This window comes from Dreissena polymorpha, chromosome 10 (genome assembly GCF_020536995.1).
Source record: "Dreissena polymorpha isolate Duluth1 chromosome 10, UMN_Dpol_1.0, whole genome shotgun sequence".
In the NCBI taxonomy this organism is placed as follows: domain Eukaryota; kingdom Metazoa; phylum Mollusca; class Bivalvia; order Myida; family Dreissenidae; genus Dreissena; species Dreissena polymorpha.
Window position 1 is genome coordinate 83,954,179 of NC_068364.1, and position 13,115 is coordinate 83,967,293.

Here is a 13,115-nt window from a genome sequence, read left to right on the forward strand (position 1 = left end):
TAATATTTATCTCAGATGTCAATTTTTAGGCAATCATTAGTGTCATATCAGGCGTATTTCCTCAATATGTCAGCCCCAATTATTTATGCTATGATTGGGTTATCTCCCTTGCATGGGCCTGTTTAAGGGATTACTTCACAGGGGCCTTAAATGGTGTGTTTTTACAACAGATTAAAGGTACAAATGCTTAACTTGCCTTTCAAGATCATGCTAAGCATGCAATTTATTTATATTTTTATTACTTTAAGCAAAAACATGTGCATTTGTTATGAGAGCTGTAAAAATCTAAGCAACGCCAAGTATTTATTGGCCCAAAACTGCGTGTTTTTGTGTTGCTTCTTTGATAAAGTTATGATTTAAAGGCTGACCAAGTCACCTGCACTACCACTTGTCATCTCAATGTGATTAAGACTTCATTTAATTGTTGCAATATGTTTCTGTGAGGTAGCTTTTCACTACCATGACTTCTACAATGACCCTGAAAATGGCATAGAAAAAAAAGGGAAAACAGGGGTCGATTAAACGCTTTATAAATAACAAACAAGCCTTCAGACTTGGTCGAAAAATGTATTATATTTGCTTGTTTTTGTCCAAATTTCAAGAAAACAAGTCCATATTTTGCAGTTCTAAGACTTTGCTGGCCCTTAAGGCTGCACACCACACTTTTTAGCCACCAATGCGAATTGGCCCCGGTCAAATTTCTAAATAAAGAGAACATTGCTCAAGTAAGCACCATTTTGAGTGTCTTAATAATAATGAATGTCAGGTTTGAGTTGTGGTGATTTTTCTTGGATGTTTGTAAGTTACCAAAACATTGGTATTTTAACTATAGCTGCATACAGGAAGTAGAATTAATGCAATTCGAAAACAGGTGTAATGCTGGCTCCGGTCAGTATTTCTGTTGGAAATTTGAAAGGGCGTACGGACATTGAACTATTACAAAAAATCTAATCCTTTGACCCCCAATTTTCTCCATTGCTGTTTAGTACTTGGTAAGTTACCAATGTAAAAACATGGTTTCCAGGCACCTTGCTTCTGCAGGAAAGTGGCAGTTTGTTGTTGAAACTGGCTTAAAAAGGCTCGGAAACACACATAATTCTGATGTTTTGATTGGAAATAATCAATACTAAAACATTTTGCCCCAACTCATTTGATTTGAATGTTACTGATTTTTCAGAAGGCACAGCCTCAACCATTCTGGCAATGTGCTTGGTTTATTTTCAGATTTGCGAGGTGACCAGTTTCCAGACATTGGTTCGCTCCTGCTTGTGTACGCCATTGGCCGAGACTAAAAAAACTGTAGTGTGCCACCTTAAGGTAAAACGACAAATTTCCAAAATGATCAAACACCCATGAAACATGCTTTTGCTTAATTATATATTCCTAAGGTTTTGTTTTTTAACAGAGTGTTTGCCCATAACACTATTGTATGACCAATACTGTTCGTAAATCAAGGGAGGTAATTCGGAATCATGTTTACTGGTTTCTGCAATTCTCAAACAGTTCTGTATGAAGAATGTGTTCAATTTGTAGCCGGTATGGACAACTTACTACTCTGTGGTGAAGAAGGGCTTTATATTCATATAATGTCAAAAATTATAGCAAACAATATAAGAATCCAATCAAAACAATGATTCAAAATGGCCGTTTGGGCAGAATTTAGTACGGTTAAGGACCTATGGCCTGGTAACAATCTTGTTAACATTGTTTCCATGTTAACATTGTGCATGCTTTCGCATTGAAATCAGTGTGGAATGTCATTTATTTCAGGTTTTAGTTGTTTGCTTGTAAGGCAAGATAGTCCCTGGAGAAGAACTAAAATACGTCAACAGCCTTGTCAGCGGAAAGACACTCCGTTGCAGTTACTGAAGGTAAAACGACATCTTCAGTGGGCTAGGTAAATGTTGGCATGTTTGTCGGAATGTGTTTCCTGGTCTATACCGAAATGTCCTGCGTGCTTTGTTTAATCTATAACTGCGCCATAACTTACTTTTCGCCATTGTGCGCAATTCAACTGATGATATTTATAAGCAAATAAAAAGTTATTGTGAAGAAGTGACTCTTGCAAGTGCCTCACATTGTTGTATGCCTTTTAACAATGATCTGAGCTTACTAGAAGTTTTACTTTTTCTGTTTCCAAGAAATATGGATTAATATTTATCTCAGATGTCAATTTTTAGGCAATCATTAGTGTCATATCAGGGGTATTTCCTCAATATGTCAGCCCCAATTATTTATGCTATGATTGGGTTATCTCCCTTGCATGGGCCTGTTTAAGGGGATTACTTCACAGGGGCCTTAAATGGTGTGTTTGTACAACAGATTAAAGGTACAAATGCTTAACTTGCCTTTCAAGATCATGCTAAGCATGCAATTTATTTATATTTTTATTACTTTAAGCAAAAACATGTGCATTTGTTATGAGAGCTGTAAAAATCTAAGCAACGCCAAGTATTTATTGGCCCAAAACTGCGTGTTTTTGTGTTGCTTCTTTGATAAAGTTATGATTTAAAGGCTGACCAAGTCACCTGCACTACCACTTGTCATCTCAATGTGATTAAGACTTCATTTAATTGTTGCAATATGTTTCTGTGAGGTAGCTTTTCACTACCATGACTTCTACAATGACCCTGAAAATGGCATAGAAAAAAAAGGGAAAACAGGGGTCGATTAAACGCTTTATAAATAACAAACAAGCCTTCAGACTTGGTCGAAAATGTATTATATTTGCTTGTTTTTGTCCAAATTTCAAGAAAACAAGTCCATATTTTGCAGTTCTAAGACTTTGCTGGCCCTTAAGGCTGCACACCACACTTTTTAGCCACCAATGCGAATTGGCCCCGGTCAAATTTCTAAATAAAGAGAACATTGCTCAAGTAAGCACCATTTTGAGTGTCTTAATAATAATGAATGTCAGGTTTGAGTTGTGGTGATTTTTCTTGGATGTTTGTAAGTTACCAAAACATTGGTATTTTAACTATAGCTGCATACAGGAAGTAGAATTAATGCAATTCGAAAACAGGTGTAATGCTGGCTCCGGTCAGTATTTCTGTTGGAAATTTGAAAGGGCGTACGGACATTGAACTATTACAAAAAATCTAATCCTTTGACCCCCAATTTTCTCCATTGCTGTTTAGTACTTGGTAAGTTACCAATGTAAAAACATGGTTTCCAGGCACCTTGCTTCTGCAGGAAAGTGGCAGTTTGTTGTTGAAACTGGCTTAAAAAGGCTCGGAAACACACATAATTCTGATGTTTTGATTGGAAATAATCAATACTAAAACATTTTGCCCCAACTCATTTGATTTGAATGTTACTGATTTTTCAGAAGGCACAGCCTCAACCATTCTGGCAATGTGCTTGGTTTATTTTCAGATTTGCGAGGTGACCAGTTTCCAGACATTGGTTCGCTCCTGCTTGTGTACGCCATTGGCCGAGACTAAAAAAACTGTAGTGTGCCACCTTAAGGTAAAACGACAAATTTCCAAAATGATCAAACACCCATGAAACATGCTTTTGCTTAATTATATATTCCTAAGGTTTTGTTTTTTAACAGAGTGTTTGCCCATAACACTATTGTATGACCAATACTGTTCGTAAATCAAGGGAGGTAATTCGGAATCATGTTTACTGGTTTCTGCAATTCTCAAACAGTTCTGTATGAAGAATGTGTTCAATTTGTAGCCGGTATGGACAACTTACTACTCTGTGGTGAAGAAGGGCTTTATATTCATATAATGTCAAAAATTATAGCAAACAATATAAGAATCCAATCAAAACAATGATTCAAAATGGCCGTTTGGGCAGAATTTAGTACGGTTAAGGACCTATGGCCTGGTAACAATCTTGTTAACATTGTTTCCATGTTAACATTGTGCATGCTTTCGCATTGAAATCAGTGTGGAATGTCATTTATTTCAGGTTTTAGTTGTTTGCTTGTAAGGCAAGATAGTCCCTGGAGAAGAACTAAAATACGTCAACAGCCTTGTCAGCGGAAAGACACTCCGTTGCAGTTACTGAAGGTAAAACGACATCTTCAGTGGGCTAGGTAAATGTTGGCATGTTTGTCGGAATGTGTTTCCTGGTCTATACCGAAATGTCCTGCGTGCTTTGTTTAATCTATAACTGCGCCATAACTTACTTTTCGCCATTGTGCGCAATTCAACTGATGATATTTATAAGCAAATAAAAAGTTATTGTGAAGAAGTGACTCTTGCAAGTGCCTCACATTGTTGTATGCCTTTTAACAATGATCTGAGCTTACTAGAAGTTTTACTTTTTCTGTTTCCAAGAAATATGGATTAATATTTATCTCAGATGTCAATTTTTAGGCAATCATTAGTGTCATATCAGGCGTATTTCCTCAATATGTCAGCCCCAATTATTTATGCTATGATTGGGTTATCTCCCTTGCATGGGCCTGTTAAGGGGATTACTTCACAGGGGCCTTAAATGGTGTGTTTGTACAACAGATTAAAGGTACAAATGCTTAACTTGCCTTTCAAGATCATGCTAAGCATGCAATTTATTTATATTTTTATTACTTTAAGCAAAAACATGTGCATTTGTTATGAGAGCTGTAAAAATCTAAGCAACGCCAAGTATTTATTGGCCCAAAACTGCGTGTTTTTGTGTTGCTTCTTTGATAAAGTTATGATTTAAAGGCTGACCAAGTCACCTGCACTACCACTTGTCATCTCAATGTGATTAAGACTTCATTTAATTGTTGCAATATGTTTCTGTGAGGTAGCTTTTCACTACCATGACTTCTACAATGACCCTGAAAATGGCATAGAAAAAAAAGGGAAAACAGGGGTCGATTAAACGCTTTATAAATAACAAACAAGCCTTCAGACTTGGTCAAAAATGTATTATATTTGCTTGTTTTTGTCCAAATTTCAAGAAAACAAGTCCATATTTTGCAGTTCTAAGACTTTGCTGGCCCTTAAGGCTGCACACCACACTTTTTAGCCACCAATGCGAATTGGCCCCGGTCAAATTTCTAAATAAAGAGAACATTGCTCAAGTAAGCACCATTTTGAGTGTCTTAATAATAATGAATGTCAGGTTTGAGTTGTGGTGATTTTTCTTGGATGTTTGTAAGTTACCAAAACATTGGTATTTTAACTATAGCTGCATACAGGAAGTAGAATTAATGCAATTCGAAAACAGGTGTAATGCTGGCTCCGGTCAGTATTTCTGTTGGAAATTTGAAAGGGCGTACGGACATTGAACTATTACAAAAAATCTAATCCTTTGACCCCCAATTTTCTCCATTGCTGTTTAGTACTTGGTAAGTTACCAATGTAAAAACATGGTTTCCAGGCACCTTGCTTCTGCAGGAAAGTGGCAGTTTGTTGTTGAAACTGGCTTAAAAAGGCTCGGAAACACACATAATTCTGATGTTTTGATTGGAAATAATCAATACTAAAACATTTTGCCCCAACTCATTTGATTTGAATGTTACTGATTTTTCAGAAGGCACAGCCTCAACCATTCTGGCAATGTGCTTGGTTTATTTTCAGATTTGCGAGGTGACCAGTTTCCAGACATTGGTTCGCTCCTGCTTGTGTACGCCATTGGCCGAGACTAAAAAAACTGTAGTGTGCCACCTTAAGGTAAAACGACAAATTTCCAAAATGATCAAACACCCATGAAACATGCTTTTGCTTAATTATATATTCCTAAGGTTTTGTTTTTTAACAGAGTGTTTGCCCATAACACTATTGTATGACCAATACTGTTCGTAAATCAAGGGAGGTAATTCGGAATCATGTTTACTGGTTTCTGCAATTCTCAAACAGTTCTGTATGAAGAATGTGTTCAATTTGTAGCCGGTATGGACAACTTACTACTCTGTGGTGAAGAAGGGCTTTATATTCATATAATGTCAAAAATTATAGCAAACAATATAAGAATCCAATCAAAACAATGATTCAAAATGGCCGTTTGGGCAGAATTTAGTACGGTTAAGGACCTATGGCCTGGTAACAATCTTGTTAACATTGTTTCCATGTTAACATTGTGCATGCTTTCGCATTGAAATCAGTGTGGAATGTCATTTATTTCAGGTTTTAGTTGTTTGCTTGTAAGGCAAGATAGTCCCTGGAGAAGAACTAAAATACGTCAACAGCCTTGTCAGCGGAAAGACACTCCGTTGCAGTTACTGAAGGTAAAACGACATCTTCAGTGGGCTAGGTAAATGTTGGCATGTTTGTCGGAATGTGTTTCCTGGTCTATACCGAAATGTCCTGCGTGCTTTGTTTAATCTATAACTGCGCCATAACTTACTTTTCGCCATTGTGCGCAATTCAACTGATGATATTTATAAGCAAATAAAAAGTTATTGTGAAGAAGTGACTCTTGCAAGTGCCTCACATTGTTGTATGCCTTTTAACAATGATCTGAGCTTACTAGAAGTTTTACTTTTTCTGTTTCCAAGAAATATGGATTAATATTTATCTCAGATGTCAATTTTTAGGCAATCATTAGTGTCATATCAGGCGTATTTCCTCAATATGTCAGCCCCAATTATTTATGCTATGATTGGGTTATCTCCCTTGCATGGGCCTGTTAAGGGGATTACTTCACAGGGGCCTTAAATGGTGTGTTTGTACAACAGATTAAAGGTACAAATGCTTAACTTGCCTTTCAAGATCATGCTAAGCATGCAATTTATTTATATTTTTATTACTTTAAGCAAAAACATGTGCATTTGTTATGAGAGCTGTAAAAATCTAAGCAACGCCAAGTATTTATTGGCCCAAAACTGCGTGTTTTTGTGTTGCTTCTTTGATAAAGTTATGATTTAAAGGCTGACCAAGTCACCTGCACTACCACTTGTCATCTCAATGTGATTAAGACTTCATTTAATTGTTGCAATATGTTTCTGTGAGGTAGCTTTTCACTACCATGACTTCTACAATGACCCTGAAAATGGCATAGAAAAAAAAGGGAAAACAGGGGTCGATTAAACGCTTTATAAATAACAAACAAGCCTTCAGACTTGGTCAAAAATGTATTATATTTGCTTGTTTTTGTCCAAATTTCAAGAAAACAAGTCCATATTTTGCAGTTCTAAGACTTTGCTGGCCCTTAAGGCTGCACACCACACTTTTTAGCCACCAATGCGAATTGGCCCCGGTCAAATTTCTAAATAAAGAGAACATTGCTCAAGTAAGCACCATTTTGAGTGTCTTAATAATAATGAATGTCAGGTTTGAGTTGTGGTGATTTTTCTTGGATGTTTGTAAGTTACCAAAACATTGGTATTTTAACTATAGCTGCATACAGGAAGTAGAATTAATGCAATTCGAAAACAGGTGTAATGCTGGCTCCGGTCAGTATTTCTGTTGGAAATTTGAAAGGGCGTACGGACATTGAACTATTACAAAAAATCTAATCCTTTGACCCCCAATTTTCTCCATTGCTGTTTAGTACTTGGTAAGTTACCAATGTAAAAACATGGTTTCCAGGCACCTTGCTTCTGCAGGAAAGTGGCAGTTTGTTGTTGAAACTGGCTTAAAAAGGCTCGGAAACACACATAATTCTGATGTTTTGATTGGAAATAATCAATACTAAAACATTTTGCCCCAACTCATTTGATTTGAATGTTACTGATTTTTCAGAAGGCACAGCCTCAACCATTCTGGCAATGTGCTTGGTTTATTTTCAGATTTGCGAGGTGACCAGTTTCCAGACATTGGTTCGCTCCTGCTTGTGTACGCCATTGGCCGAGACTAAAAAAACTGTAGTGTGCCACCTTAAGGTAAAACGACAAATTTCCAAAATGATCAAACACCCATGAAACATGCTTTTGCTTAATTATATATTCCTAAGGTTTTGTTTTTTAACAGAGTGTTTGCCCATAACACTATTGTATGACCAATACTGTTCGTAAATCAAGGGAGGTAATTCGGAATCATGTTTACTGGTTTCTGCAATTCTCAAACAGTTCTGTATGAAGAATGTGTTCAATTTGTAGCCGGTATGGACAACTTACTACTCTGTGGTGAAGAAGGGCTTTATATTCATATAATGTCAAAAATTATAGCAAACAATATAAGAATCCAATCAAAACAATGATTCAAAATGGCCGTTTGGGCAGAATTTAGTACGGTTAAGGACCTATGGCCTGGTAACAATCTTGTTAACATTGTTTCCATGTTAACATTGTGCATGCTTTCGCATTGAAATCAGTGTGGAATGTCATTTATTTCAGGTTTTAGTTGTTTGCTTGTAAGGCAAGATAGTCCCTGGAGAAGAACTAAAATACGTCAACAGCCTTGTCAGCGGAAAGACACTCCGTTGCAGTTACTGAAGGTAAAACGACATCTTCAGTGGGCTAGGTAAATGTTGGCATGTTTGTCGGAATGTGTTTCCTGGTCTATACCGAAATGTCCTGCGTGCTTTGTTTAATCTATAACTGCGCCATAACTTACTTTTCGCCATTGTGCGCAATTCAACTGATGATATTTATAAGCAAATAAAAAGTTATTGTGAAGAAGTGACTCTTGCAAGTGCCTCACATTGTTGTATGCCTTTTAACAATGATCTGAGCTTACTAGAAGTTTTACTTTTTCTGTTTCCAAGAAATATGGATTAATATTTATCTCAGATGTCAATTTTTAGGCAATCATTAGTGTCATATCAGGCGTATTTCCTCAATATGTCAGCCCCAATTATTTATGCTATGATTGGGTTATCTCCCTTGCATGGGCCTGTTAAGGGGATTACTTCACAGGGGCCTTAAATGGTGTGTTTGTACAACAGATTAAAGGTACAAATGCTTAACTTGCCTTTCAAGATCATGCTAAGCATGCAATTTATTTATATTTTTATTACTTTAAGCAAAAACATGTGCATTTGTTATGAGAGCTGTAAAAATCTAAGCAACGCCAAGTATTTATTGGCCCAAAACTGCGTGTTTTTGTGTTGCTTCTTTGATAAAGTTATGATTTAAAGGCTGACCAAGTCACCTGCACTACCACTTGTCATCTCAATGTGATTAAGACTTCATTTAATTGTTGCAATATGTTTCTGTGAGGTAGCTTTTCACTACCATGACTTCTACAATGACCCTGAAAATGGCATAGAAAAAAAAGGGAAAACAGGGGTCGATTAAACGCTTTATAAATAACAAACAAGCCTTCAGACTTGGTCAAAAATGTATTATATTTGCTTGTTTTTGTCCAAATTTCAAGAAAACAAGTCCATATTTTGCAGTTCTAAGACTTTGCTGGCCCTTAAGGCTGCACACCACACTTTTTAGCCACCAATGCGAATTGGCCCCGGTCAAATTTCTAAATAAAGAGAACATTGCTCAAGTAAGCACCATTTTGAGTGTCTTAATAATAATGAATGTCAGGTTTGAGTTGTGGTGATTTTTCTTGGATGTTTGTAAGTTACCAAAACATTGGTATTTTAACTATAGCTGCATACAGGAAGTAGAATTAATGCAATTCGAAAACAGGTGTAATGCTGGCTCCGGTCAGTATTTCTGTTGGAAATTTGAAAGGGCGTACGGACATTGAACTATTACAAAAAATCTAATCCTTTGACCCCCAATTTTCTCCATTGCTGTTTAGTACTTGGTAAGTTACCAATGTAAAAACATGGTTTCCAGGCACCTTGCTTCTGCAGGAAAGTGGCAGTTTGTTGTTGAAACTGGCTTAAAAAGGCTCGGAAACACACATAATTCTGATGTTTTGATTGGAAATAATCAATACTAAAACATTTTGCCCCAACTCATTTGATTTGAATGTTACTGATTTTTCAGAAGGCACAGCCTCAACCATTCTGGCAATGTGCTTGGTTTATTTTCAGATTTGCGAGGTGACCAGTTTCCAGACATTGGTTCGCTCCTGCTTGTGTACGCCATTGGCCGAGACTAAAAAAACTGTAGTGTGCCACCTTAAGGTAAAACGACAAATTTCCAAAATGATCAAACACCCATGAAACATGCTTTTGCTTAATTATATATTCCTAAGGTTTTGTTTTTTAACAGAGTGTTTGCCCATAACACTATTGTATGACCAATACTGTTCGTAAATCAAGGGAGGTAATTCGGAATCATGTTTACTGGTTTCTGCAATTCTCAAACAGTTCTGTATGAAGAATGTGTTCAATTTGTAGCCGGTATGGACAACTTACTACTCTGTGGTGAAGAAGGGCTTTATATTCATATAATGTCAAAAATTATAGCAAACAATATAAGAATCCAATCAAAACAATGATTCAAAATGGCCGTTTGGGCAGAATTTAGTACGGTTAAGGACCTATGGCCTGGTAACAATCTTGTTAACATTGTTTCCATGTTAACATTGTGCATGCTTTCGCATTGAAATCAGTGTGGAATGTCATTTATTTCAGGTTTTAGTTGTTTGCTTGTAAGGCAAGATAGTCCCTGGAGAAGAACTAAAATACGTCAACAGCCTTGTCAGCGGAAAGACACTCCGTTGCAGTTACTGAAGGTAAAACGACATCTTCAGTGGGCTAGGTAAATGTTGGCATGTTTGTCGGAATGTGTTTCCTGGTCTATACCGAAATGTCCTGCGTGCTTTGTTTAATCTATAACTGCGCCATAACTTACTTTTCGCCATTGTGCGCAATTCAACTGATGATATTTATAAGCAAATAAAAAGTTATTGTGAAGAAGTGACTCTTGCAAGTGCCTCACATTGTTGTATGCCTTTTAACAATGATCTGAGCTTACTAGAAGTTTTACTTTTTCTGTTTCCAAGAAATATGGATTAATATTTATCTCAGATGTCAATTTTTAGGCAATCATTAGTGTCATATCAGGTGTATTTCCTCAATATGTCAGCCCCAATTATTTATGCTATGATTGGGTTATCTCCCTTGCATGGGCCTGTTAAGGGGATTACTTCACAGGGGCCTTAAATGGTGTGTTTGTACAACAGATTAAAGGTACAAATGCTTAACTTGCCTTTCAAGATCATGCTAAGCATGCAATTTATTTATATTTTTATTACTTTAAGCAAAAACATGTGCATTTGTTATGAGAGCTGTAAAAATCTAAGCAACGCCAAGTATTTATTGGCCCAAAACTGCGTGTTTTTGTGTTGCTTCTTTGATAAAGTTATGATTTAAAGGCTGACCAAGTCACCTGCACTACCACTTGTCATCTCAATGTGATTAAGACTTCATTTAATTGTTGCAATATGTTTCTGTGAGGTAGCTTTTCACTACCATGACTTCTACAATGACCCTGAAAATGGCATAGAAAAAAAAGGGAAAACAGGGGTCGATTAAACGCTTTATAAATAACAAACAAGCCTTCAGACTTGGTCAAAAATGTATTATATTTGCTTGTTTTTGTCCAAATTTCAAGAAAACAAGTCCATATTTTGCAGTTCTAAGACTTTGCTGGCCCTTAAGGCTGCACACCACACTTTTTAGCCACCAATGCGAATTGGCCCCGGTCAAATTTCTAAATAAAGAGAACATTGCTCAAGTAAGCACCATTTTGAGTGTCTTAATAATAATGAATGTCAGGTTTGAGTTGTGGTGATTTTTCTTGGATGTTTGTAAGTTACCAAAACATTGGTATTTTAACTATAGCTGCATACAGGAAGTAGAATTAATGCAATTCGAAAACAGGTGTAATGCTGGCTCCGGTCAGTATTTCTGTTGGAAATTTGAAAGGGCGTACGGACATTGAACTATTACAAAAAATCTAATCCTTTGACCCCCAATTTTCTCCATTGCTGTTTAGTACTTGGTAAGTTACCAATGTAAAAACATGGTTTCCAGGCACCTTGCTTCTGCAGGAAAGTGGCAGTTTGTTGTTGAAACTGGCTTAAAAAGGCTCGGAAACACACATAATTCTGATGTTTTGATTGGAAATAATCAATACTAAAACATTTTGCCCCAACTCATTTGATTTGAATGTTACTGATTTTTCAGAAGGCACAGCCTCAACCATTCTGGCAATGTGCTTGGTTTATTTTCAGATTTGCGAGGTGACCAGTTTCCAGACATTGGTTCGCTCCTGCTTGTGTACGCCATTGGCCGAGACTAAAAAAACTGTAGTGTGCCACCTAATTCTGGAACGGTTGCGAAGAAAAACAAATAATGCGAGAATATTTAGTGCGATTCGCTACACAATTATGATGTCATTGATATAACTTTTTCTGAGGTATGTATTTACATGTGATTTAGCATATGTCAAAGTGTTTTTGATTTGTTCAAGTTCATAAATAGCATCGCGAAAATATATGTCGCGTGGCAAAATTTTTTGAGACGTATCCATATGTGGTATTCTTATGTTATTTTATGTCTAAATTCCCATATGTATGAACGGTCAACGCCCGCTATGCGGGCTTTTGCCCGTATAAAGAATTAAAACCTACATTCGGAAGGTCGCCGTATTTAGATATGACTGATAACAAAAAACATAGAAGGATAATTGCTAAAATGCGTCTCTCATTACATAACTTGTTAATTGACACAGGCAGACATCATAATATTGACAGGAACGAAAGAATATGCCCCATGCGTAACTGTAACGAAATCGAAAATGAGTACCATTTTATACTAATGTGTCCGCAATACCTAGAAGAAAGAATCAAATATATTCCAAAATTCTATTACAAGCGACCTGGTATGTTCAAATTTATTAAACTCCTAAATAGTAGTAAGAAAACGAAACTTAGAAAAATAGCCATCTATTGTATAACATGTTTCAAAATGGGATAACAATTTGTTTATTATCACATGATATGTTAAGAAGAACTATAACTTATACTAACAATTGAGTGTACTATGCTTGTTACATGCTGTTTGTTAACCATGGATGTATCAAATGTATTGATACCTTTATATGTATTCCATGTCACATTATAACTTGTAATTTAGAACACTCTCACTCTCCAGTGATGATTGATTTATCAATTGATGTATGTAATTTGAACATTGTTATTATAATTATTTATATTCAGCACGCATGTCTGTAAAATTATCATGCATTTGTATATGACGATAAGCTTGTTATGCTTAAGTCAAAATAAATATTCTGTTCTGTTCATATTACCTTGTTATTACAAATGGATGTGTGGTTTGATGAAGATTGCATAATAAAGTTAAATATTAGT

General features: G+C 36.2%; 2 long non-coding RNA genes across 4 annotated transcripts in view; one reads left to right on the forward strand and one right to left on the reverse strand.

The window, feature by feature from the left end:
• LOC127848426 (uncharacterized) overlaps positions 1 to 5,985 on the reverse strand; it is an 11,154-nt gene extending 5,169 nt beyond the window's left edge. The window contains exon 1 of one of the 3 annotated variants that reach the window (XR_008034509.1): positions 5,613 to 5,985. This is a non-coding gene — a long non-coding RNA (uncharacterized LOC127848426). Of the gene's footprint in view, positions 1 to 1,311; positions 1,685 to 3,462; positions 3,836 to 5,612 lie in introns of those variants that run through there. The other 2 variants (XR_008034508.1, XR_008034507.1) reach the window with 2 other exon arrangements.
• LOC127848425 (uncharacterized) lies at positions 3,920 to 10,858 on the forward strand. The gene is made up of 4 exons (XR_008034505.1): positions 3,920 to 4,022; positions 6,072 to 6,172; positions 8,222 to 8,322; positions 10,372 to 10,858. It is a non-coding gene; the product is annotated as an uncharacterized LOC127848425 (long non-coding RNA).
• Positions 10,859 to 13,115: the final 2,257 nt, after the last annotated feature.